This window comes from Malaclemys terrapin, chromosome 3 (genome assembly GCF_027887155.1).
Source record: "Malaclemys terrapin pileata isolate rMalTer1 chromosome 3, rMalTer1.hap1, whole genome shotgun sequence".
NCBI lineage: Eukaryota > Metazoa > Chordata > Testudines > Emydidae > Malaclemys > Malaclemys terrapin.
In genome coordinates this window covers 15,844,478-15,870,430 of record NC_071507.1, presented here as the reverse complement: position 1 = coordinate 15,870,430, position 25,953 = coordinate 15,844,478, and the positions used below count along the sequence as shown (strand labels likewise).

General features: G+C 43.0%; 1 protein-coding gene across 1 annotated transcript in view; it reads left to right on the top strand.

Annotated features, from left to right (window-relative positions):
• The first annotated feature begins 10,516 nt into the window (after positions 1–10,516).
• Positions 10,517–25,953, top strand: part of PELI1 (pellino E3 ubiquitin protein ligase 1) — a 62,208-nt gene continuing 46,771 nt past the window's right edge. The window contains exon 1 of the mRNA XM_054023827.1: positions 10,517–10,807. The gene's annotated coding sequence lies outside the window, so the exon portion shown is untranslated. The remainder of the gene's footprint in view (positions 10,808–25,953) is intronic.

Below are 25,953 nucleotides of genomic sequence, written 5' to 3'. Positions count from 1 at the left end.
GCGTAGCTGCACAGAGTCGCAATTATTCCTGGGAGCTTGTCTGTACTTGGAGTAAACTCAGCTGGTACAAATTGCTTTGCATGACTATGTTTGGAGTGTGCATCAGGACACAGACACCGTTTGCTGGCCACCAAGGACTGAATACCAGGTATAGGCAAAGGCTTAATTCAACCTGCTGTAACTCCCAGGAAGATTTCAAAATAAAAATCCACCCCCACCTGAAGGGAGTAAGGTGTGGGAAGTGTGGCCCCCGACTCTTCTTTGCGGCTCTGTCTCTACCCCCTTCCCTTTCCTATGGACGTGAAGCCTTGAGTACAGAGCTGAGCTTCCATGCTGCCTGGGCTGAGTGAAGAGAACACAGAGAAGCCACAGCACTCCCCACTCAATGGGTTTGGGGAAGCGTCTACCTTAATTTGCTCCCGCCCCACCACACGGAGTGTAGGCCTTCATGTGTGTTTTTTGTGAGTGGTTTATGACATTGCCCAGTACTGTGAGAGCCCAGGCTAGAGGAACCAATGTGTTGCAAAATTAACCCACTCACTGTACTTTGCAACTGTGTGTGAATTACAACCAAAGGCCAGTCCTGGTGTTTTTCAAGGAAAAAGATTAGCATTTGACTTATACATTGTGGGTAACATTTTCAAGAGCACCTAAGTCCTATTTTCAAAAGTGGCTTAGGCAGTTAGGAGCCTAAGGCTGATTGAAAATCAATACGACTTAGATGCCGAAGTACCTAAGGGCCAAATATTTAAAGGTATTTAGGCACCTAGTGGGATTTTTAAAAGCACCTAGGTTCCTAACTCCCTTTGATTTCAGTGGGGGTTAGGTGCCCGTGAAAATCCCAATAGGGCTCTTACAGGCTGGTGTGGCCAGCTAAACCTGCTCTATGACATGGCCCCTTTAAGGAATAGGTGTTTAGGAGAGCAGCAGACAAGCTGGTGAATGGGGTCTGGTGTTAAGCAGTGAGCTAGCTCCTGAACAGGGTGAAAACTCTGAGGAGAGAGAAGGGAGGCTCTGTGAAGCAGGGCTGGAACGTGGCTACTGCTGGGCTGGAAAACTGGCTTAAACAGTACACAGCCCCAAAAGGGAAGGCTGTGGAATGTCTTGACCGGGTGAAGGGTCTGGGCCTGAGAGGCCACAGGAGACGGCATCTTTGTAGAGAGTTTAATAAATGGGACCCCAGCAAGGGGAATATTACTTTGGGCTGGGAACAAGTTAGTTGAGAGAGGCAAGAGGGAATGGAGGGTACTGTGCCTGCGGGGCCATGTTGTGCCATGAGGCGGGCGCGCTCTGGGTTAGCACCCTGCTACAGCACCAATCAAATACCTTTAAAAATCTGACCCTCGGGCACTTTTGAAAATGCGATTCATCCCCACCTCCATTTTTATTTTTGCTTGAAAGTGTTTTGGAAGCACTGTGGTAATGATGAGCAGGGCACAGCCCATGGAAATGACAGGCACTATCTCCACATACTACAGTGATGGGTGCTATATAAAATGCTTAAACAGCGGACATTTCCCAATTCCGCCTTTTCCTCTAAGGACCTATCTTGGGGAGGAAATGGGAGCCATTGTTATGGGGACCCAATATATTCACATAGAGAGAATAAATTAACAGTGTCATGGAAGGTAGGGATTCTTGCAACAGAATTTGATCCCATTCGTGCTGTGCAGTACATGGGATCCTGAATTAGGACTTCAGGATCATGCCCCAACTTTCTGACTAATGTACATTGAAATGGCTAAAGTATTATTCACCCAGCAAACTAACAGTTTCTAATGCAAATGCCAGCACAACTGTAACTAAATGCTATTGATGGCACAACAGCAGAATATACTTGCATTGTTCTCTCAATCATTGCAATTTTCCATCATAAAGTTCCCTTTGAATTCCTATCTCTGCAAATAGACCTCAAGATGTTGGATGTTTGCTTATTAATTTACAGCAAATTACACTTCTCAGAAGTTGAGAAGAACGTAATTTAATCCTCGTTTGTGACCAGACTGGTTGATTGCAATGATTACACATCCACCTACTTACCGTGTATGAACACTGCCACAGGTGCAGTACACATTCACATCTGCTAAAAAGTAATGGTAAAGATGAGATTGACTCGTTGGTTTGGTGTGATTTCTAGTTAGGAAGTTGAACTGTTAAGGGACCAAATACTCTTTTGGGTTTATAATATACTCTCTGAGTCAGGAAGTATCATATTTTTAAACCAAATAATTGATAATCATCATAATTACTGTGCTCTTTAGCTAGCCTTTTGTTATAAAGCTGCAACCTTACACCAGCAAATTGTACCGTAAATATTGACTTGCATGACGACGCCTCTATTGAAGAGTTCATCTTGGACTCACAAAGTAAAATATTTTCTTGCATCTGAACTCTGACTAATGATTTAATTACAGATCACCATGTAGAACTGGGGTGATTATCTAGTTAAGCATGAACTGCAGAACATCACTGTAACGGGAGCAGTTGTCCACTACACCAGAATATTTGGTGTCAAAGTTTCAGCTCCTCACAAAATGTTTTCTGTAAAGTTGGTTTAGATTTGTGCTGTTTTAAATAGAAAATCAATTAATATAAAATAAGGAGGCAACTCGAAGCTCCCCTGTGGAGCTGCAGGGGTCCATTTGCAGTGGAAAGGGTATGTTTCCACAGCACAAGACGGAGGCTGGATTGAGGGAGCTGCGGGAGAGTCTGTGTACTCCCAGTGCAGTGTGAAGTTCAGTTCTACAAGAATGACCGGTATACCATTGCACAGGGGGGTGAATAGGGGCTGCGCCCGGAAAGAAGTGGGAGATACATGATCTGGGCAATGAAGTGGAGATGTGTTGAGGCCATACAGGGTTACTTCAGCCCTTAAACTGAATTAGTCTCCAGTGTGTTGCTGTGGAACCACTTAGGGTATGTCTACACAGGGATGATAAACCGTGACAGACCCACGTCAGATGACCAGGGCTCTCAGGGCTCAGACTCCAGGGCTGAAAAATCGCTTTGTACACATTTGACCTCGGGCTGGAGCCCGAGTTCTGGGACCCTGCGAGGTGGGAGGATCCCAGACCACAGGCTTCAGCCCAAGCCCAAATGTCTACACAGTGAATTTTAGCCATGCCACAGGGCTTTTATCCCCATGTAGACGTACCCTAAGTGGTATGTCTAATACTGCAATTAGTCCCCACCTTGCAGGGTCCTGGAGCCTGGGCACCAGCCTGAACCTAAATGTCTACACTGCAATTAAACTGCTCCTCAGCCTGAGCCCAAGTCAACTGGCACAGGCCAGATCCGAGTTTTTAATTGCTGTGTAGACATACCCTTAGCGACTTGAGATGAGGACTCCTTTCCTCTAGCCCCCTCTGGCATCCAGTGCCTGGCCTAATACTCAGAGTGTGTGCTGGGTCCCAGATTCTGGGTTGTAAAGCAGTTTAGAAAGACATAATATCTGAACAATAGTCCTTACTGCTTTTTACTCACCCTCTGTAGCTGCAGAAAGATCATAGAAACATATGTTCTTTGCTGGGAACAATAGAGGCTTCCATGTGTCGTTTTATGTTGCCTCTGACTCAGAAAGCCTGTTAGACACAAATGCCAGAACAGTATGTGGCTGTCAGAAAACAGAAACTGTTCATTTAAATATCAAAGACAATTTCAGTGCAGTGTTTTCCCATGTAACAACTTTATATTCCAATGCTGCGAGGCAAACGGGTCTCAAATGAAATGGCTCAGCAGACACGGTATTCCATATAAGAGAGCTGGTCTAAAATTAGACCCACAGAACCAACTATATTTTGGTTCTGGGTGTGCTCATCTTGTCTGTTTTGTTCCTGGACGAGGAAGATTCTTATATATTATGGCACCATGCTGTCTAGCCAGAGTGGAACAGACTGGGGGGATAATGTGAAATGTACCACGATTACAGAGAAAATCATCCCCCCAGGCTTATTGCTGGCAGGTAGCTCAGTTAAGAAGTCTGGACTTTAGCGGTGGCTTCCATTGAATTAGTGATAGTTTTACCATGGACTGCAAGCTTCTCTTTCAGGGGGAAGTTGTTAGGTGTTTTTCATGGTTAGGGAGACATCTTTTAAAAAATGAAAGAAACCCCATTTTGGGACTGCCAAACTTGACTATATCCTCAGTTTCTTTTAATCCTCGATAGAAAAAACCTTTTGAGGATTAGGACTGAAACTCTTCCGGTTAGAACAAGAAAAGTTCTGGAAAGTTGACTGGTTCTTAAGAAAAGGAATAAGCAAATTGCCAGGACAAACGGAATCAAACTGATGAATGAGCAAGGGGTATTTTTAGGCTGATACAAAGGCAAAGGGAACGTAGCAGTTATGAAGTGCCCCTAAAACTTAACCATAAACTATTTGTTATCTAATAGGGAATTGGGCCTAGAACAGAACCATGAGCCATATGTTCCTGTGGCTTGTAGACTGAAAACATAGCAGAAGTTACTACAAAACCTGTCCCAAAATTCTATGCACAAGAAGATAATTTTTACTTGGTTTGGCTGCTAAAGCAACTTTCGACATAAAACTGACCCCATCCAGAAAATCAGAAAACTCTCCAAAAAGGGATGTGATTTGAATAAAATGTGTGGGGAGTCTAGCAAAGGCCAAAGTGCCACTCTGATAAAAACACATCAGTTACTACAGAAAAGTGACAGCAAATTAGTGATGCTCTGAGCAGCAATGTGCAATCAAAATCCACACTCACATTGGCAAGATATAAATAATTAATTCGGTGGATACCTAAGCATGCAGGGGCCATTTGACAATGGTTTGTGTATAGGGATGCAAACATCACAGATTGGAAGGGTCAAGGAAAAGCTCTGTCCCCCTACTATAGACACTACATGCTGGATCTTCCCACACACACGATGAGCAGGTTTCTTTAAATCTCTTCCGTGGTTCAGATGCTACTTATTATAGCATGTCACCTGCTAGTTACTATATGGTCTAGTAGACTGAGCACAGGACTGGAATCTGGGATCTCCTTAATTCTTGCTAAGGTTCTGCCCCTGAATTGCCTAGGGACGGTTTTCAGCTCTCTTTGCCTCAGTTTCCCCTGCATAAACTGGGGGTGATAATACTATATGTTCACATATCTACTTCACAGGTATATGGTGAATGATTCACTATTTAAGGTATGTGCAGTGCTTTGAACTCAAAGTATTATATAAGTGCTAAATATTATGAATGGTTATTATAACAACACAAGCATTATTTTCCCATGATGCATACTAACTTATTCAGCAGATTTTTGCAGCTTCTAATCCTTTCCTTACCTTTTTACCACAGAGAGAAGCACATAGCCCAATGTAAAGAACAGGGGAAGTTGTCTACTTAATATTTTGCCACTCTCCACTTTTTCCTGTCCTGGTGGCAGCACTTAATACAACAATCTCCCCCCCCCCTCCCAGCCTCACTGCAAGCATCAGATCTGATGTCACACGGGCACACACACACACACACACGTTAATTTAGTTAGTCACATACATTTTGTTCTTCCTAAGTTGCCCATGTGTCTCTCCCTGACAAAACAGAGAGGCATGTTCACCGTAGAGTTAATGGGAGTTTTGTCACAGACTTCACTGGGAACTGGAAACTGGGAACTGGTCCCATAAAAACCGGAAGTGAGCCCTATGGAAGATATGGAAGTATATCATCTCCAGGTCTCCCAGCCTCTCTTTCAAAAATCCAACACAAAGTAAATTCAAGATCGCAATTATTAGGACTGTGTCTACATTAGTTTATGTCCTGAAATATGATCCACAAATGCTAACTCCGGTGGTAGCAAAATAGGAGTACTAGTACAGAGAAGACACCAGCGGTCATAGGTGTTTTCAATACCATGGGATCAGTCCTTCAAGGTGCTGAGTAAACTGGCTCAATCCAGCCAAGCACTTAAGCATATGCTTAACTTTAAAGGGACTAATCAAGTGCATAAAATTAAGCATGTGCTTAAGTACCTTGTTGGATCAGAGCCAGACTGCTCAAACCAAGGGGTCCCACTGACTTATATGGGCGTGGGTCCAATGTCATCTAATCCCCCTGGTCAGTTCTACACAACATGGTGGTAAAAATATATGTGGCCACCATCACCATGTCAATACCAGCCCTCTCCTGCTGCTACATCAGTGCTAGCAAAGATGGGACATTTTTTAGGAAAAAGCCCACCATAGACAAGGCCCCTAATAAAAGGCACATCTGTATATTTTTTCCCATATACAGTACCAAATGCACAGTTAGTTTCACTGTGTAATTTCACATTTATTAAATCATAATAATTTAGTATACAATATATTACATATAATATACTATAATAATTATTAATTGTGGTAGCACTAGGAACCCCAGTCATGGACCAGAATCCATTTGTGCTATAACACAGTGTGGTAAACATGTAGTTGGGAGATAAATAGATGCGGTATATTGTTTAATTCCCCCTCTCCCCCGTCAATTATTCCATCAGGAGTTTCCTTCAGACAAAATAAAACATGTTATTTGAAATTAATTATAAAACAAAATGTTCCAAGGAATTTAATTTTTTTTAATTCAGATTTTGGTAGTGGTTTTCTACATATGAAAAAAATCTGGTTCATTGACATTTATTTGTGTATATTTAAATATATACAAGAAAGAGAAAATAAGATCAGAGGCCACATTCAGGTCATGATTTTCCGTAAGCTGTGGGAAAAAATAGAACAAAGTAAACGGATGTGTTCTTTTTTCCACCACCACAAGGGTACTTCAGGTGAAATAGTACTCTAGTCATTCAGAGTATGTATTTTGCCCAGACCAAGTGATCTATGAAAACGGATATAATAATCATCAGCAATAATGCTAGAGTAGTGCTGTGATATACAAAGGCAGAGATCTTTAACCTCTCTCTCTCTCTCTCTCTCTGTATTTTCTGTATGTATGTCTCTGCATATATACACACACACATATACACAGACACATTTGGGCAGGATTTGGCAGCCTGCCATGGTTATGATATCCACCATTATTCATTTCACTCATGAAAAGAAGTAAGATTGGGAAAATACAAAACTATAAGTCTCAGTTGATTGTCTCTTAACATGAAATGAGTTAAGCTTTTCGTTTTTCATGGTACACCTTTACCCTGATATAACGTGACCCGATATAACACGAATTCGAATATAATGCGGTAAAGCAGTGCTCCGGGGGGGGGAGGGGGAGGAGGCGGGGCTGCGCACTCAGGCGGATCAAAGCAAGTTCGATATAACGCAGTTTCACCTATAACATGGTAAGATTTTTTGGCTCCCGAGGACAGCGTTATATTGGGGTAGAGGGGTAGTTGCTCTGTTCAGTGTGTAGATTTGATTCACAAAATCAAAAACAAAGAGTTGAACTCTCAACTCTACTACATAATACCATTTAGGAAAAGGTGAGGAAAGTATCTATATTTAGGTGGTCATAAGGAAACACTCCATAATTGTCTATGCAAGGCTCTAGTGAACATTTTAATGTAGAATCCATGCAATTTTGTACACAGTAACATCAGTGAAAGAGGAAACAAAAGCTCTGACATGTAAATAGCCCACAGAAATCAGAACCTCCCCCACTAACCTAACCAATCCATACAACAAAGTAGGGTGTAGCATCTGAACTCTAAAGATTTTCACCTACTTTATCATTCTGGGTCTGTCAGCCACCCTCACACTCCCCAACCCTCCCCCTGACTTCAAATATATCTGCCATATAATCCAAGTTCCTCCTCTGCATCTGTAGCAACATGCTAGAATCCTCCCTCGTCCTCCCATCTTTGGGATGAGAGTAAACCGGAGGTCTTAACTGTTTATGGTAATTAAAGATCCTAAGGCACTTTTTACACAAAAGAGAGGTGTTAACCTCAACCAAATTGCAGCTTGGGTAAGGATAGTCTTCCTATCTACATTTCCCCCGTAGTTTCAAATGGATAAAATATCCTTCACTTCTGTCCCAAACTGCTGTGTAGTGTAACGCTGTGCTTTGGCACAGTTGACATATTTCGTCTGGGAGATAGTTATATTTAATTGGTGAAAGAAGTGATTCTTATATATGGCGTGTACCAGTTCAGTTCAGTTTGCTCTGGGATGAAAAATGCTATCAAATAGGGGTTAAAGTATAAGGGAATGGGGAAAAAATGCTTCCGCACTCACTGTGTGTTTGTACAGCATCTAGTACAACGAGGTCTCAACTGGGCACTCTGGGTGCTACTGTAATATATGTAATTATTAATAATTGATATTCATACATCAGTAGTTAGTACGTACATATTTGTGAGTGTGTATCATCATCACCACTACAATGATCAGTTACTTGTCATATCATACCACCATCTCAGGTGTATCTCATGGGAATTCTCATACATCATTGAATAATCATTTAATAATTTCACTGTCTCTGTTTAAATATGTATGTCTCTGAAGCTGTTGTTGATGAATCACAGCTGGTGCCTTTTGGATCTGAGTCAATTCTTTTCCTGCCTTCTATTTCCAATATATCTTTCATTGCTTCATTGTAGGGTGCCTAACTCATGTAATGCTGAAGGGTCTATTAGTAGCACTCCAGGATCCGAAGAATCATGCCTAATTTTTTTTATATACATATGCATCCATTTAAACCAATTACAGATACACACAATCATTATATTTACTTGTATCTTCCTTGATGGAAAAAGGGAAAAGTTAGTTGTTTATGTTCGCCAGGAATAAAAATCTGGAGTTGATCAGCTTTTTATTTTCCCTCTACAACTATAGGGAGATGAGAGTCATGGTGGGATGTATTTTAAGACTTCATAGACCACACAGGGCCCTACGGATGCACATTGTGTCTCTGATTAACTGGATGGGGGGAGGAACCTATAAAATCTAATCATAATATTTTGCACTTATATAGGGCCTTTTGTCTGAGATCTCCAAGCTCAAACATTTACTAAGCCTCATGACCTCACTGGCAGGCAGGTAAGTTGTTCTCCCCAGCTGTGGGTGAATTGTGGCACAGATATATTAAATGACCTGCTGCTCTTCTGGACGGTTTTCTCTGGAATTGTCCTCATTTCAGCAAAGCAACCCAGGGCTCAACAGAGTCCTAAAATTACTTTTGAGAGTCACATAGCATCATCACCATCACATGATTAAGTTTGTATCATAGCGTGGCATTTGCCTCAGATGTGACTAGGTTGTTTTACATCCAATCCTTGTCGCTCAGCAGTTGGATTTGTAGCTCTGCCATGGACTTATTGTATGACTTTGGACAAGTCAGTTTCTCTGTCCCTGTTTCCCACTCTGTAAAATGGGCATTGGAGCAATAATACCCACACCCAGGGCTAAGGTGACCGCCTTCCTTTCAAGGAAATGAATTATAATTGCACGAAAATATGAACCCACCCCTCTCTGAGGCCAACCCTCACCCCTGAATTATTTACTTATTTTAAATATGATTATTAAGTCAATCATGATTTTTTTTTAGGCTTGTCTTTTTAGGCGATTTTCGAGTGCTTGAGTTTGGCAATGCTGCTCCAGTCAGGCATCCCCAATTGGCAGTTGCTTCACAGTGCATTGCTCTGAGCCTCCCGTGGGCAGATGCGCTCAGCTAGCGTGGCATCAGGCTTCCCAACCCATTGCCCTGGCCTCCCGGGGCAGATGCAGGTTGGATACAAACAAGAGGAAGTCTCCTTTTTCACCCAGTGCACAACTAACCGATGGAACATATTTCCATGGGATGTTCAGAAGTGGATTAGGGGTTTGTGGGGCCCTGGGTCAGAGCAAGTGGGGGGACCACTCCCCATCCCTTCCACCTGCAATCCCCTCCAGCCCACCTGCTGGGGAAATGGGGTCGAAACGCAGGGGCTTTCCCCACCCCATCCCTTCACCCGGCGCTCCAGTTGGGAAGTGGGGTTGGAGTGCAGGAGCGCTGGGCAGGCGGAGCTGGTCACGGGGACACCCATTTTTCCAGGGGCCCCCAATTGGCCAGGGGCCCTGGGCATGGGCCCCGTTGGCCCAGTGGCTAATCCGCCACTGGTTGTCATGGTCAAAAAGTATAACTGGGTTCCGAAAAGAATGAGATAAGTTCACAGAGAATAGGTCCACCACGAGCTGTTATGGTGTGGGGCACAGCCCCATGCAGGGGAGCTGGAGGGGGGCGACCCTCAGCCTCTGACTGCCGGCAGTGGGGAGTGGAAGACGGGATGGATCACTCCATAGTTGCCCTGTTCTGTAGGCTTTCCTGAAGCTCTGGCACTGGCCAGCGTGGGAGCCAGGCCGCTGGGCTAGCTGGCCCATGCCTGCCCCACAGTCCGGCAGCTCCCGCACCCGCCGCCCAAAGGGCTGGGAACCTCCTCTGGCAAAATCAACCCCGCTGTGACGGCAGAGACTAACCACCCAGCGCCCGAGCGGGGGGAGGGGGAAAGAACTACAACCCCCATGATTCCCCGCGCGATGGCGCGGAGTGATGAGGTCACCGCGCCCCCGCCCACCCTGTGGGGTGTTAGAGCCACCGCTACCGCCACCGCCGACCCAGAGCGCTGGAAGCTCGTTGGCGGTTGGTAGCTCGCGCTCGCGTCCGCCTCGATCCCGGCCACAAAGGGAGCTCCCCGATCCGTGCCGCAGCTCTGCCGGCTGAGCGGGAAGCGCTCTGGGCTCCGCGCGCCAGCCCGGAACTTCTCCCCCCTTCCCCCTTGCGGGGGGTCTGGACCCGTAGCGGCGGGGGCGCGCCTCCGGCCGCGGGGCGCTCTGTCGGGGTTCGAGCCGCAGGGAATCGCCACGGTGGGCGCCGCTGGTGTGGGCCGGGTGAGTGTCGGGACTCTCGGCCGGGACGTGTTAGCCCGGGGTGGGGGCGGGTCAGACATCCCCTCTGGTGCACCCAGCTGTCCCGGGCTGCGTCCCCCACTTCTCGGCACGGTGCGTGGGTCTGTGCCGACACCTCCCTCTCTGGGTAGTGCTGTTCGTGCCGGTCCTCCCTGGGGGGATTCCCCAACTCCCGAGTGTGGCCGCCCCCACTCCTAGCCCCCAGCTGAGCACGGTCCTTTGTCACGGAGTGGCCGCTGAGAAAGCGCCTCTGGCTTTGTTTCATTCCTTGAAAACTTCATTTAGTTCTTGTCCCCAAAACAAGATGCGTCTCCTGAGCTCTGACTTCATTTCCTTTTTGCGCAAATCCCGGTTTGAACCCGGTTAGTGGAGCGGCATGGGAGCAGACGGGCAAAAACCAAACAAAGGGGGATTTTGTGTGCGTGTGTTCAGCTGTACGTCGTTATTTTCCTGTATGACAACATATTTTGCTACTGTTTACTTGGGCAGAATCCCCATCATCGATAAGAGAGCTGAATTTTTTTATTCTGTTCTTTCTATTTTTAAGCCTCCTTAGAATTACAATGTACAGACCAATTTTTCTGTGCCCTTCTCCTGTATTTTATGGCTCGTTTACAAAGGATCTGTGATCCAGCACAGCTTTAGTTTGCCAGAAGAAACAAAATTGTGCAACCTACATCCCCACACTCTTTACTGGGGTAAGCAGTGTATTTGCAGAGGTAAAATAACTGGGAGACACTATTATTTAAAAAGGAGATGAATTTAAAAGGCAAAGAGGAAGAACAGCTATATTTTTAGATGCGATTCCTTCCCATCCCCCCACCCCAAAAATCTCTTTCCACAGGAAGAGTGGCCAATACTCTTATACTGATAACTTTCAGCTTTCTGTTAAGTAAATGTGACCCAAAATGTGCAGTTATCTTGATCTCTGCTACACATAGTCCCTTGCATATATACATGCCCACTGTAGTTTAACAGTAGTACTTTGTTTTTTCATATTACCTTCAAAGGCCTTGCGTTTGTTTTTGTTGTATTGATTGGACTGACCGTTTAAAATCTACCACTCTGTAATATTTTATAATTGTCGTTGGTAATAGACTGAACTGGAAAGGTTGCTCCTGAACATGCTCAGCAAAATGATGATTTCTCCCCCCCCCCTCATCTTGAATTTGCAAGGGGGGGGGGGCGGGGAGAAGGTTGAGTTTCTTTTTTTTTGTGAACATAAAATGTTGCAAAATAGGAAAGCTGTAATGTCCTGTTACGATGATTGGATTTAGCACTTTGTACGCAGTAAATGTGTTTTGCGTAACCTACACTGAAGGTTTCCTATGCAAGTTTCCTGAATTATTTATTTTAAGGAGTAGAACATGGTTCATGTTAAGAATTTATTTAAAAAAAAAATTAATTTTGTTTGTAAATGTGATTAGTGATTGTGGTTGTCTCCATTTTTGGGTGCCAAACATAAGATGTCTTTTTAAAAGGCCCGATTTTCAAAAATTGCCGAGTACTCAGTCTGAAAATCAAGCCCCTTTGAGGCTCTTAAGTTGGACATCTAAAATCGCTAGTTACTCTTGACCAAAGCATATAATATGGTTGTTAATGAATTTTAATAATCTAGAATTAGCTAGGAAAGAGACTTAGTTTTTATGCGCCAGTTTTTAAACTAATTTTATTTTAGAGGACATAGAATATTGTTACTGTTTTGGGGAAGTGCTTAATTTGGGGGCGTTAGATATAACTTGATTTGATATCTTCCTCATGCAGCTAAAGTATTCGGGTCTAGGAGGTGCAGCAAGTCAATGGTCTAGGAATTATTTCAGGGAAGTTCTGTCGCCTGTGTTATACAGGGGGTTAAATTAGATGATCACAATGGTCCCCTCTGGCTTTGGAATCTATGAATTGCACTAGCATTTTACCTCTGGGATCAGAGTTCAAAAATAATTACTGAGGTTCCAAATGAAAATGAGTTTTAGTCTTCTCATAATCCTGATTTCAGTATATTAGGAAACCATTGTACAGTTTAGCATCAGTGTTATTTGCTTCTCCTGTCAAGAAGCCCCAAACTGAAAACAGGACTGTTTAATGTCAGGGTTGAGGTACAGTGGTAGAGCTGTGTAGGACAACTGAGCACAGCATCTGCCTCAGGCCAACAGTATTTGTACCTCCCTTTTGTGAGTAGTAAATCTAGTCCTAATATTTTTTCTATGAAAGAAGAAAAAAGCCTTGTTTAAAAAGAATTGTGGAATACAACAAGTAAGCTAGTTTGAAAATTAAGGCCATGTCTAAACTACAAAATTATGTCGACCTAACTTACATTGGTTACTAAATCACTTGTGTGGGGGCCTGTTGTTTTGGTGGTGCATGTCCGCACCAGGAGCACTTGTATCAATTGTATTGTTGGTGTGGGGCATTGTGGGACAGCTCCTGAAAGCCAGTAACAGTTGATGTAATCAACGCAGTGTCAGCATAGACACTGCATCGATCTAATTATATCGACCGTGACCATACGCCGCTCAGGGAGGTAGTGTTACTGAATTGGCATAGAGAGCTGCTTACGTTGGCGGGAGCCAAATTTAAGGGAAGACACTTCCACTGCTAGATTGACACAAGGCAGCGTACATTGACCTAACCCGGTAGCGTAGACTAGCCCTAAAGCTGTTTGCAGATACTGAACTCTTTATTGATTGAAAAATGGGATGGAGAGTTGACATTGATTTCTCTAGTTAGGGGCAGTGTCAAAAATCAAACTCCAAACATTCATTTCGGAGTGCAGTAAAGTAGTATACAGCAGTTGCTTCAAGGTTTAAGCCTTTTGCAGCACATCAGCTATTATGAAGTACTGTGCTGTTTGTACAAAGAGGCTACTCTAGCACTGCGTACCTTATTGCTTAGATCACAAAAGTTCTGACTGTAGATGGTATTAGCAGAGAGAGCCCAGGGTGTTTGTTTCCAAACTTTCATTCCTTAATCTCTAGATTCACAACTACACTGACAAACTGTCTAAGGAAATGACAGTGAAGAGCTGGTGTAGGAACTAGGTCAAGCACTGGTAAATACTGCTGAGCCAGTTTCAGTGGAACAAAGTGAGCATGTTTCCATCTGATCTAGTTTGTTTCATTTCAGTTTACTTGTCACAGGATACGTGTGTATATTGCACATTGCAACCAGAGGCCATTAGTTTCACTAAAATTGGTGTTGCACCCTTGATTTGGTACTTACAGTGTATCTGGGTAGACAGAGTTAATGGTGAGGGAGGGAAGAGTTTTTTGCATTTGTCTTAAGGGCCTAATCCTAGGAGATTCCAAGCACCCACAACTCCCATCAAAGTCAGTGAGAGTTGAGGGGGCTCAGTATCAGACTTGGATCATATGTTCCTTCCTTTTCTTCTCCTCTGTGCTGCCACTACCCTTCCCCTTGATGTTACTAGATTCTGAGGTAGTTGCAGGGAGGAGGGAGAGGGACAGGGAATTGGCAAATACACACACCACTCTCATGTTTTCACCCCACCACAAAACAAAATGTATTGGTATCCTAGATTTCTCTAATATTCTTCCAATAGACCTGACATAACTCATCAGCACGAACTACTTGAAAACAGTGTTTCTAGTTTGACATACAACTAGTAATGATGCCTTCAGAAATCATGTCGTCTTGTGTTTTTAGTCTATCTTTGTGTGGGGTGTTTTTTTTTTTTTTTTTACTGGAAATTCCTGACGAAACTAAAACTTTTTTATAACCGGCCCAAAATAACATTAAAAAACTTCAAATGTAATTATGAAGGAACTGAATTTTGGCCTGTTGCTTTTTCACTTTAAATGCAGTAAGAATCCTATGTTTCCAACATAGAAAAATGATTGTCTTGAATGAACCCCTGGCAGATTCAGAAAAGAACATATTAAATCTAATTTGAAAATAATTAAATGTATAGTAAATCACTTTCAAAACCTCTGTATGCTGTGATGGATCCCATTGGTAGAGAGACATATACCACCTGCATTCTAACCATCTTCCCTTCTGCTTCACCTGTCTCAAATCTGAATATGATTGGCCTGTGAGGAAGAGAGTATTTAGGAGTCACTGTCTTGCTGGCTTTATAAAGTCCTACCAAACCTTTGATAGAACTGTTGTGGGGAAAAATAGTAATCTCCTTTACAACCCAGCATTTTTCTGTATGACCTCCAATAGTGCACAGCCAAATCAGGCCCTTGCTCTCAGTGGGAATGGTGCACCCGAGCCTAATAAAGTGTAGTGATGTGATATCCTTTCCAAGGGCACAGTTTATACACACACACACACACACCTGTGATCTCTGATCCTATGCCAGGATCTAGCACGTGGCCAGCTATCTGAGGTGAACCACAAGCACTCCCCCTCTGCTCTCTAGTGGAGCAGGGAGCAGCAGATTTCAACTATGCATCCCAAAGAGGCCAATGAGACTTTTGGTATGCCCCTCTGCATATTGGCAGTTCAGCAATATCAGCCAAGTTGTGTTTTGTCCAAGTACTAATATTTAGGCCTGTAATTCATTAATCACGTAAGCCTCCATCTTATCAAAGAGGGGATTAAGAGGTGACTTGATCATGGTCTGTTAGTACTGACATTTCTGATAGTAGAGAGCTATTTAACCTAGCAAACAAAGGCATAACAAAATCCGGTGTCTGAAGCTAGATAAATTCACGCTAGAATTGAGGAGCAAATTCTTAATAGTGAAGGTAATGAACTATTGGGACAGTTTACCTAGGGAAGTCTTTAAATCAAGATTGAGTGTCTTTCTAAAATGATATTTTCTAGTTCAACCACAGGGTGGTATGGCTTTGATATAGGAATTGCTGGGTGAAATTCTATAGGCCTTAAGTGCTTTACCTCAGGCCATTCATTAAATTGGTGCCAGAACCACTATTAGAATTTAAAGAACCAGAAACTCCAGATCTTGTGTTTACATCACACCTCTCATAGACTCATAGACTTTCAGGTCAGAAGGGACCATTATGATCATCTAGTCTGACCCCCTGCATGATGCAGGCCACAAAAGCTGACCCAACCCCTTTCCCTTGACTCTGCTGTTGAAGTCCCCAAATTCTGTGATTTAAAGACTTCAAGTCGCAGAAAATCCTCCAGCTAGCGACCCCCGCCCCATGTTGCGGAGGAAGGCGAAAAACCTCCAGGGCCTCTGCCAATCTACCCTGGAGGAAAATTCTTCCCGACTCCAAATATGGCGATCAGTAGAACCCCGAGCATGTAGGCAAGATTCTCCAGCCAGACCCTCATTGGCCATTGATACTATTTACAAGCGATGGCATGCTGTTGATTTGACTAAAATCACGTTATCCCATTAAACCATTCCCTCCATAAACTTATCTAGCTTAATCTTAAAGCCAGACAGGTCCTTCGCCCCCACTGTTTCCCTCGGAAGGCTGTTCCAATATTTCACCCCTCTGACGGTCAGAAACCTTCGTCTAATTTCAAGCCTAAACTTCCCCATGGCCAGTTTATATCCATTCATTCTCGTGTCCACATTAGTACTGAGCTGAAATAATTCCTCTCCCTCCCTGGTATTTATCCCTCTGATATATTTATAGAGAGCAATCATATCCCCCCTCAGCCTTCTTTTGGTTAGGCTAAACAAACCGAGCTCCTCGAGTCTCCTTTCATACGACAGGTTTTCCATTCCTCTGATCATCCTAGTGGCCCTTCTCTGTACCCGTTCCAGTTTGAGTTCATCCTTTTTAAACATGGGAGACCAGAACTGCACACAGTATTCCAGATGAGGTCTCACCAGTGCCTTGTACAATGGAAGCAGCACCTCCTTATCCCTACTAGATATACCTCGCCTAATGCATCCTAAGACCGCATTGGCTTCCTAAGACCGCATTGAAGGCTGTAAATTTGCACCATTTGTGACTGTTTTCTCCACCCTGAATCATTGATCACTGTGTTTCTTGGTCATCAGTAGGGCCCTACCAAATTTATGATCCATTTTGGTCAATTTCATGGTCATAGGATTTTAAAAAGTCATGATTCTAGCTATTTAAATCTGAAATTTCACGGTGTCATAACTGTAGGGGTCCTGACCCAAAAGGGGGTTCTGGGGTTCACAAAGTTACTTTGGGGGGGGTCACGGTATTGCCACCCTTGCTTCTGCGCTGTTGGAGGTGGCAGCACTGACTTCATAATTGGGCAGCCAGAAAGTGGTGTCTGCTGAAGGCAGACCTGTCACCAGCAGCTGCGCAGAAGTAAGGATGGCATAGTATGGTATTGCCACCCTTACTTCTCCACTGCTGCAGGCATGATGCTGCCTTCAGAGCTGGGTTCCTGGCCAGCAGCTGCTGCTCTCCGACCACCCAACTCTTAAGGCAGCGCAGAAGTAAGGGTGGCAATACTGCAATGCCCCTACAAAAGCTTTGTGACCCCCCCCCCTGCCCTCCCATAACCTCCCTTTGGGTCCAGACCCCCAGTTTGAGAGAGACTGATCTCCCCATGAAATCTGTGTAGAATAGGGTGTACAGAGAAGACCAGATTTCATGGTCCGTGACATGTTTTTCATGGCCGTGAATTTGGTAGTGCCCTAGTCATCAGCAGTATTAAACAACTTAAATGGTGGGTTTATAGCCAATATAGTTGTAAACTTGTCTGAGTACTTCACTTAGATCCTCTGCATTTAAAAAAAAAAAATCCTAAAAGAAGTGGCCTCTAAGGAACTCCCAAGAAGGGTCGTAGGCTTTATTTCTGTTAGTGCACTTTCAGATTCTCTCTGCACATTGATGGCTACTCTGTTGTATCAGTAATGCTACCTTAATACACTCTTTCCATTTTTCAAATGTTTTTTACATTTCACTATACCATTTATGCAAGGATGTGGATTGCTTTAACAGTGTTTTAACACAAGGTTCAACTGGGAAAATATGACAACAGAACTGTCACTTCATGTAGCTAAACCAAATGTCTGGTATGTGGTTAGGAATCTTTTTAAAATGCATCACACATGTGGCTTACTATAGAGTAATTCACTTCCTTTCAAAGAACTTGTAGCTTGTTTTCCTTCTATTATGCACCTCTTGGGATAAGCTGCTAATTCTAAAAATATGTCAGTTCTGCTGTTTCCCATCATCCGCTGTAATTTTTTTTTCTTCTCCTTCATTTGGCAATAGTTTGCTTTATCCCTGAACTGCTTTAAATACTCTAAGGAATACTTAAACATGGTAGAAAATAAAATGCAGCTAGTAATTCAAGTTGTTGTGATTGGATCATTGGTATATTTCATTGGATAATCCAAGGTAACTTTAAACGTGCATTGCTAAATGTGGGAGTGTACAGTATGTTTAGTGCAATAGACATTACTTAAGTGAGGTATATTTTTTGTTTCATTTTTTAAATGGAGTACGCAATACCTTTTTTGGAAGTCTGGGGCTTGATACTTGTTTCTGAGTTGGGGGAGAGATTGTTTTCCAAAACCTCGTGAGATTTATTTATTTATTTATTTTTTAAAAATCTGTAGCATTTGTTGTCGTATGGAAGAAAAGCCTTGCATTTCCAGGTTTGAAACCAGAATCTAATATCTAGTGAGCCATTGGTCCTGCGTTAGTGTTACTGAGTTAACCATCATTGTAATTCAACTGCAGTTTTAGAAAGGCAAACACCACAAAAATACATACAGCTTTCACAAATCCGTGTGATGATTGCATGGGCCAAACTTGTTGGTTGCATATTGACTTAGAAGGTAGTCTTTCTATCTCAGAAAATGAATATAGTCTGGCATTCTTTCTTCTGTAATTTATTGAGTGGTAGATAACCTGGCCTCAAACTTAGACTACAGCCTCGTGCACCTACACCATTTTCTGCCATGAGTGATGTGTAATTAAAAGAGTTTTGTGTTTGGATGAAGGGTGGGTTAAGAGGGAATATTAGAGTTTTCACCAGAGGTTGAGATTAGAGTACATGTACTCATGTTTGCTGTGCCACCTTGAATAAATGTGCCTGTAAAGTGACATTTAATGTGCTTTTGCCCCCTTCATTGCTTCATAAGAGTATAAAGAAAACCTCACACACCAAGGCCTTCTTTTGCCAGAGAAGTGATTTTCAACTTGCTTTTTACCTGAGAAATAACAGGTATTATCTACTCAATTTTTTTGAGAGGATTTGATTATTGGAGAACTAGTGAGATTATTACATCACTAGTGATGGAAAACCAAGCAATTGAGACAGGAAGGGATAGTAGCCAAACCAGTTAAAATCATTTTAATACCTATAAATAAAACTTCTGAAATACATCTGGGAGGAAATACATTTGTTAAAGATTCACCCCGGCTCCTTCAATTAAGGGCTAGCAGATATTCTCTGGTCCTCCAAGGAGACCCCCAGCAAAAACAGTGCAGACAATTTAACGTTCTCCATATATTTCTAAGATAAGATCTTTCAGGCCTTTTTTTAAGTCGGTATGAAATATCACTGACAATTCTTATGTTACCTGTCCTTCCAGCATGGATCATAAAGGAAATCAAAATTCTTGAGCTGCCATAAAATGGGCTTGCAGAAAGAATGAATTTGCTTACCTGAACTGTGTAGATAGGAGCCTCGTCCTTTTTCCTACCTCCATCCATCCCTTCCTTTCTGAATAATAATTTCAGCAATCATGCGATTAGAATGCTCACACTTATTGGATAATGACAGTGTTTTAAGCCCAGTGTCATGTTTCTGCACATGCTAGTATAAGTAAGCACATTGCCATATGTAATTGTTCTTTTTTATATTCTGGAGCTGGTAGAACAAGTTACATAATGTGTTAGAATCTACATTAAAATCCTAGACCAACAACTGATCACTCATTTCTTTCCCTAGTTCTGCCCACAGCTTTCTGAGTAGCAGATGTGAAACGGAGTAGATTCTTGTAAACATCACACTGTTGCTGGGGAAAACTATAGGGACCCCCGTGAAGACAATCTAGTCAGTTTCAGTAAATGTGTTTTAAAAGTAGCTTTACCTGCTGCACCTGTTTCCGAGTCCTGCTGCCGATATTTGAAGTTTTGTAATTGTATTTTTCCTATTTATAATATTTCCTCGCTGCTCTGAAAGACCCACACATTCAGCAGGGGAAACCCCTGACTATACAGGGGAAATTGTCTCTAAAAATAGAGCAATAATATCTTTCTCTGATCTTTCAGTTACTGAAATCTTAAATCAGCTCTCCTCTCCAAAACTCAAGTTGGCAGTGTCTTTATGAACAGCAGCAGAAATAGGTATTTGATCCAAGATGGTGAAGGGAGAGTTAACCCTTGCCTTTTCTTACAGCCAGGAGAGGCTGGGAAGAAGAGTAGAGGTGCATGTGTGGTAGGGAGAAGCAAAGAGCTCATATTTTCCAACAGGCCATGTGAACACTAACATTCTGTGGCCTTAAAGGGCCAGGTTGTGTCGGGGTTTGCAAGGAGAGGGGATGGTTCAAAAAGCATCCTGTCTTGCATCTCTCCCACACTGGCCAGGTACAATCACAGGCCCTGGTCTAAGCTAAAAAGTTAGGTTGACCCAGCTACATTGCTAAAGGATGTGAAATCCACACCCCGAATGATGTAGTTAAGCCAACGTAGCTCCCCCCAATGTAGATGGTATTAGGTCGATGGAAGGATTCTTACATCAACCTAGCTACCACTTGTCAAGGAGGTAAGTTACCTATGACCATAGGAGAACCTCTCCTGTCGGCTTGGGGTGTGTGTACTGAAATGCTACAGTGGTGCTGCTGCAGCAGTCTCCTGTAGTGTTTCAAGTGTAGAGAAGCCCAGGGTCTACTCACTTGTAGCACCTCCTGGGGAGCAAGATACCCCAAAAGGAGATGTGACCATGATATTTTCTTGCACTAGCCTCTTATGTTGGCCATGGAGAGAGTGTGGACGGGCTCCACCCTGACTCCCTGGGAGCAGATGGATTGTTCGCTCCATTCCTGTGTAAGCCACATTGAGCCCTATATATTTTTATCTCCATCTTACAGATGCGAAAACTGCGGTGCAGAGTGACTAGGTGGCCTTGCTGTGTGATGACTTAAGATTTGTCTACATTTAGAACTGTTCATGCTTCGGAGTAGATACTACCTACGCCAGTGGGAGAATTCTTCCATCGGTGTAGGTAACCCACCTTTCCGAGAGGCGGTAGCTAGGTCGACAACAGAACACTGCGCTACAGCCAAAATGCTTCTGAAATAAATGTAGTCAAACTTTACTAATTCTGGGTCACTGAGAATGAAAATGATGCTTAAAATTGCTGATTGGCTCCAGTTTTCAAGATATGCTATTGGGTCAGTATATACGACCCTTGACTTGGGAATGGCAGAGGATAAGTGAGTTATAAAGGGAAGGGAATCTCAATTTAAACCAGAAATGACTAAAATACATCTTTGACTGGATCTATGAATAAATCTATGACTGGGTTTGGACAGTACTTGCTTTTTAGGCAAAACAATGAATGATGCAATCTGAAGCTGGTATTGCATCATACATGATATGAATTTCATCATGTTATTCCTAGAAGTCATGGATGATACAATCATAACGAAGCTTGCATCACTCTGTGGAACAAAAATTGCCCTATATCAGCTCTAGAAATCATACAGTGTCATGCTCTCTTATTTGTCAGTGTTTGATTTTTGCAAAGGGACACATTTCTGTTTAGCCAAAGTGAGCAGAGATGCCTGGTACTTGTGTGAACAGTGCAGATAACTTCTGCTATGTTTGTGGTGAAGTGACTTTTGCATCACAAAAGCGCAGTATAACCACTCCAGTTAAGAAAGCCTATCACCTTTATTTTGGCTGCAAAATTGGAGATCAGGACAAGAGGTGGGCCCCACACATATGCTGCAACACTTGTGCAACAAATCTTCGCTAGTGGTTGAACAGGAAAAGGAAATCTATGCCTTTTGCAGTGCCAATGATTTGGAGAGAGCCAACAGATCATACCAGCAATTGTTACTTCTGCATGGTGCCTCCAGTTGGGAAAGGTGTGTCAAAGAAGAAAAAGTGGACTGTGCATTATCCAAACATTCCATCAGCTATACGCACAGTACCCCACGGAGAAGGACTGCCGGTTCCTGATGCACCAGAATCATTCTCACTTGAGTCAGACGAGGAAGAGGATGAAACTTCTGGTCCTGAACCATCAATGTCACAGGACCCACTCCAGACTCCAGCAGTGGAATCTCCTGGCAGGTGATGTTAGGGTTTCCATGTTCCGTGACAGTCAAAAGGATCTTGTCCCATTCTTCTTCATGGAAGGTGATCTTGTAGCCTGCAACAACATCGATGGTGTGATGGCAGCCCTCAACATCTTTCACGATCCAGATGAGTGGGGACTGTTCATTGATTCATCGAAGAGGAGTCTTAAAGCTGTTTTACTGCATAATGGCAATGTTTTGCCATCAATTCCAGTTGGTCATGCAGTCCATATGAAGGAAACCTGTGACAACATGAAACAACTTTTGAGGTGCATAAACTATGACCAACATCAGTGGCAGCTTTGTGGCGATTTGAAGGTTGTTGCTCTCTTGCTTGGTCTGAAGACTGGATACACAAAGTACTGCTGTTTTCTCTGCGAATGGGATAGTCATGCAAGGGATTCCCACTACATCAAGAAAGATTGGCCACTCCGACAGTCATTGGAGCCTGGGAGGAAAAGTGTTCAGCATCCACCACTTGTTAAATCAAGGAAGATTTTGTTACCACCCTTACACATCAGGCTGGGTCTGATGAAGAACTTTGTCAAGGCCATTGACAAAACACAAGCAGCTTTCAAGTACCTCCGTGGAAAATTTCCAAGGTTAAGTGAAGCTAAGATAAAAGAAGGTGTCTTTGTTGGTCCTCAGATTCGTGAACTTCTTCGAGATGATGCATTTGACCATGCACTGCGTGGCAAGGAAAAGACGACATGGAAAGCCTTCCAGTTAGTGGCAATAAATTCTCGGAAACAACAAGGCAGACAACTACAAGTTGTTGGTGGAAAACCTCTTCAAGGCATACAAAAGCCTTGGTTGCAACATGTCACTAAAGATACATTTTTTTGCACTCTCATCTAGATCTTTTTTTTTTTTTTTTTTTTTTTTTTTTCCACCGAACTGCGGAGCAGTGAGCGACGAGCATGGCGAGCGATTTCACCAGGACATAGCATTTCTCCATTCTTGCAATCAGGGCAAATGGAGCCCATCAATGCTTGCAGACTATTGCTGGACAGTGACAAGAGATGCTCCATTTAATGAATACAAGAGACAAGCCAAGAAGCGCCGAGTAGACACTGAATAGGACTAAACTATGTACATAATAGCTTTTGCCTTTTGTTTCATAATAAATTTTATTTATATAACCCTTTTGCTGCTTTTTAAAGTGTTACATAAACAGGACAGGTGAAATATTATCATGTAAAGCAACCATAAACACATGAAAAGACCTAGGTTTACAATTTATGATTAAAACTCTGTCTACACAATATACACAGACATAAAATGTAAAAACTTAAATATCTTAGAAACAGTAGCCAATCAGTTGTTTTAATTGTCATATTTGAATTCAGCACATCAAAATACATAATAAATAGCACATTTTATCTCTGAAGCAGGTGACTTCTCAAAAATTGTAGACCAGTGTAATTCTTCCATTGCACTGTCTGTGCTGGGGGTTAGGTCAGCTTTAATTATGCCACTCAGGGCTGTGTATTTTTCACAGTCCTGAGCAACACAATTAAGCCAACTTAAGGCCTATTCCACACTAGAAAATTAACCCTATTGTGCCTCCGTTTCCTTATCTTTATTAAAATAAGGCTGATGGTAACTACCTTGGGATGTTGAGGCTTAATTCACTAATGTTTGGAAGCTGCTATAGAAATGCAAATTAGTATTCAATTACTAACTAATCTTCAGAGCATTGCTCTGAGGTATGTAAACTGAGGTACAGATGCGTGAAGCATGATATATGAACTGATAAAGCACTTTTAATTGAGTCTTAGGCTGTGTCTACACTACCACTTTCAGCGCTAAAACTTTAGTCGTTCAGGGGTGTGGAAAAAACACACCCCTGAGCGACAAAAGTTTTAGCGCTGCAAAGCGCCAGTATAGATAGTGGTAGCTTTATAAAGCGCTGCTTCTTTGGGATGGGGTGTTTTTTGTTTTTTTTTTATCGCCGGGAGAGCTCTCCCCCGGCGATGTAGCATGACTACACTGCCCACGTCACACCGCTGGGCACAACCTAGCCTTACATTCCAACTCTTTGTTTGCTCTGTTTTTCTTTTATATGCAGTACTAAAACAATTGGTGGAATTTGTGGAAGTGTGAACTAGAGGCAGGTCAAAGGAAAGCACTGAGCTTCTGTTGAGTATTTGCCTGACATTGGGAGGAAAACAGCATTTGTAATCCATGAAGTCTAACATCTGTATATATAAACTTTGTCACTAGGGAAATGGATTATAAAATGGCAGGCGTTGATTCCCTTCCAATCGGCATGTATTCATTACAGCCTTTACTAAAACATGCCAGTTAGTTCTAATGCAGTCGTGCCCTCAGAAGGCTCACCTTGATTTAATTTTTTTTAAAGTGCATTGAATGGAAACAGAGATGCTATTTGTTCAAAGCCTAAGTGCTATATTTCTAGCTCTTGGCAGACATTGTCCACAAGTACTTCATGTTCCACTGGATTTATGCCAGAAACATACTGCATGTACTGAAAGCATCAAAACCAGACCTCCTTTAATTTTAGACTCTGCAGCGAACATCGATTTTTCTTAGAATTCCTACATCCTAACTACTATCATTTTAAATTCTTTCCTTGTAAGACTTTGGGGAAGTTCTGTCAGCCCTTACTCATGTGACTTGCTCCATAGAAGTCAGTGGGACTACTCCTGTAAGTAATAGCTGCAGGACTGGGCACCAGATTACCTGCTTCTCAATTTGTAAAGTTAAATGAACACAGTGAATTATTTTGTTTAACTCCTGTCTTTCATGATGAAGCTGGATGCTGTGTGACTAAGGATAGTCCTGGAGGCACAAGCCCCTCGGCTATCCTGCATTCTGAAAATCTTGAGGGACCATTCTGATTACTTAATCTGACCTCTTTATTTTTATTTATTTATGGTAGTGCCTAGGAGAGAACCAAGAACAGGGCTCTGTGGTGGTATGTTCATGCACTGTACAAATGTATAACAAGAGCCCCTGCCCCAAAGAGCTAGCAATCTAGATAGACAGCACAAAGAGAAGAAAGGGATAGCACGTACAAGTGGCGTGAACAGGGATTATGATGGGAGGGGTATTAGCTGGATGGACAGCCAAAGGTTTTTCCAACCCTGCTGTCCTTTCCTAGACAGCCAGTCAGTGCCAGAGGTGAAATGTTCGGAGTGAGAACTGCAGTCATCTTCCATGACTACTGGTCCCTGCTTCTCCCGCTGCTACTGCCGGGTGTAGTCTCTGACCAGTTCATCCCCAGTTTCATTCCGGAGGCCATGTGGCTGGGGGAAGTGGGGATGCCACCTGGGTCCTAGTGCCCCCAGGAGCAGGGGATCTCCCCTCCACAGTTCCAAGTCTCGTGGGGTGTGGGGAGAAGTGGCTCTAACTTGACCCCATTTTACAATGATCCCTCAGTGCAGCAATACCTACTTCATGTACGCAGAGCTGCTGTGCACCCTCAACTCTCACTGATGGAAAATGAGGGTGCATAGCGTCTCCTATGAGCAAACCTTTAAAGAGGAGGCAGTTCAGTGGCGGCCACAGGCCTGAGGATCCTACAGGCCTTATTAACACTAGTTATTCCAATTAAAGTGTGTGGGACTGTATTGGCAGGAGTAAAGGATTGCAATTTGGCCCCCAAGAGTTGTTGCAGTGTACTGTATTTTAAACAATGCGGCAGTTTTATTAAGCTAACTAGAAAGAGTTCCTACTATGACAGGTTTGTTAATGTTAGTGGACAAATTCAGCTTAGACCAGTTTTCACAACTGTTAGCCTCCAAATAATTTCCGGAAATTATTTGGAGGCTATTTGTCCCCCTAAAAAAACAGAATTGCTGCTGCAAGGTTTCAGAACTGATTAGGCTGAAAATGATTGTTTGCTTCTTCCCTCTTCTAAATCAGAGGTGGGCAAACTACAGCCCGTGGGCCACATCCGGCCCGTGGGACC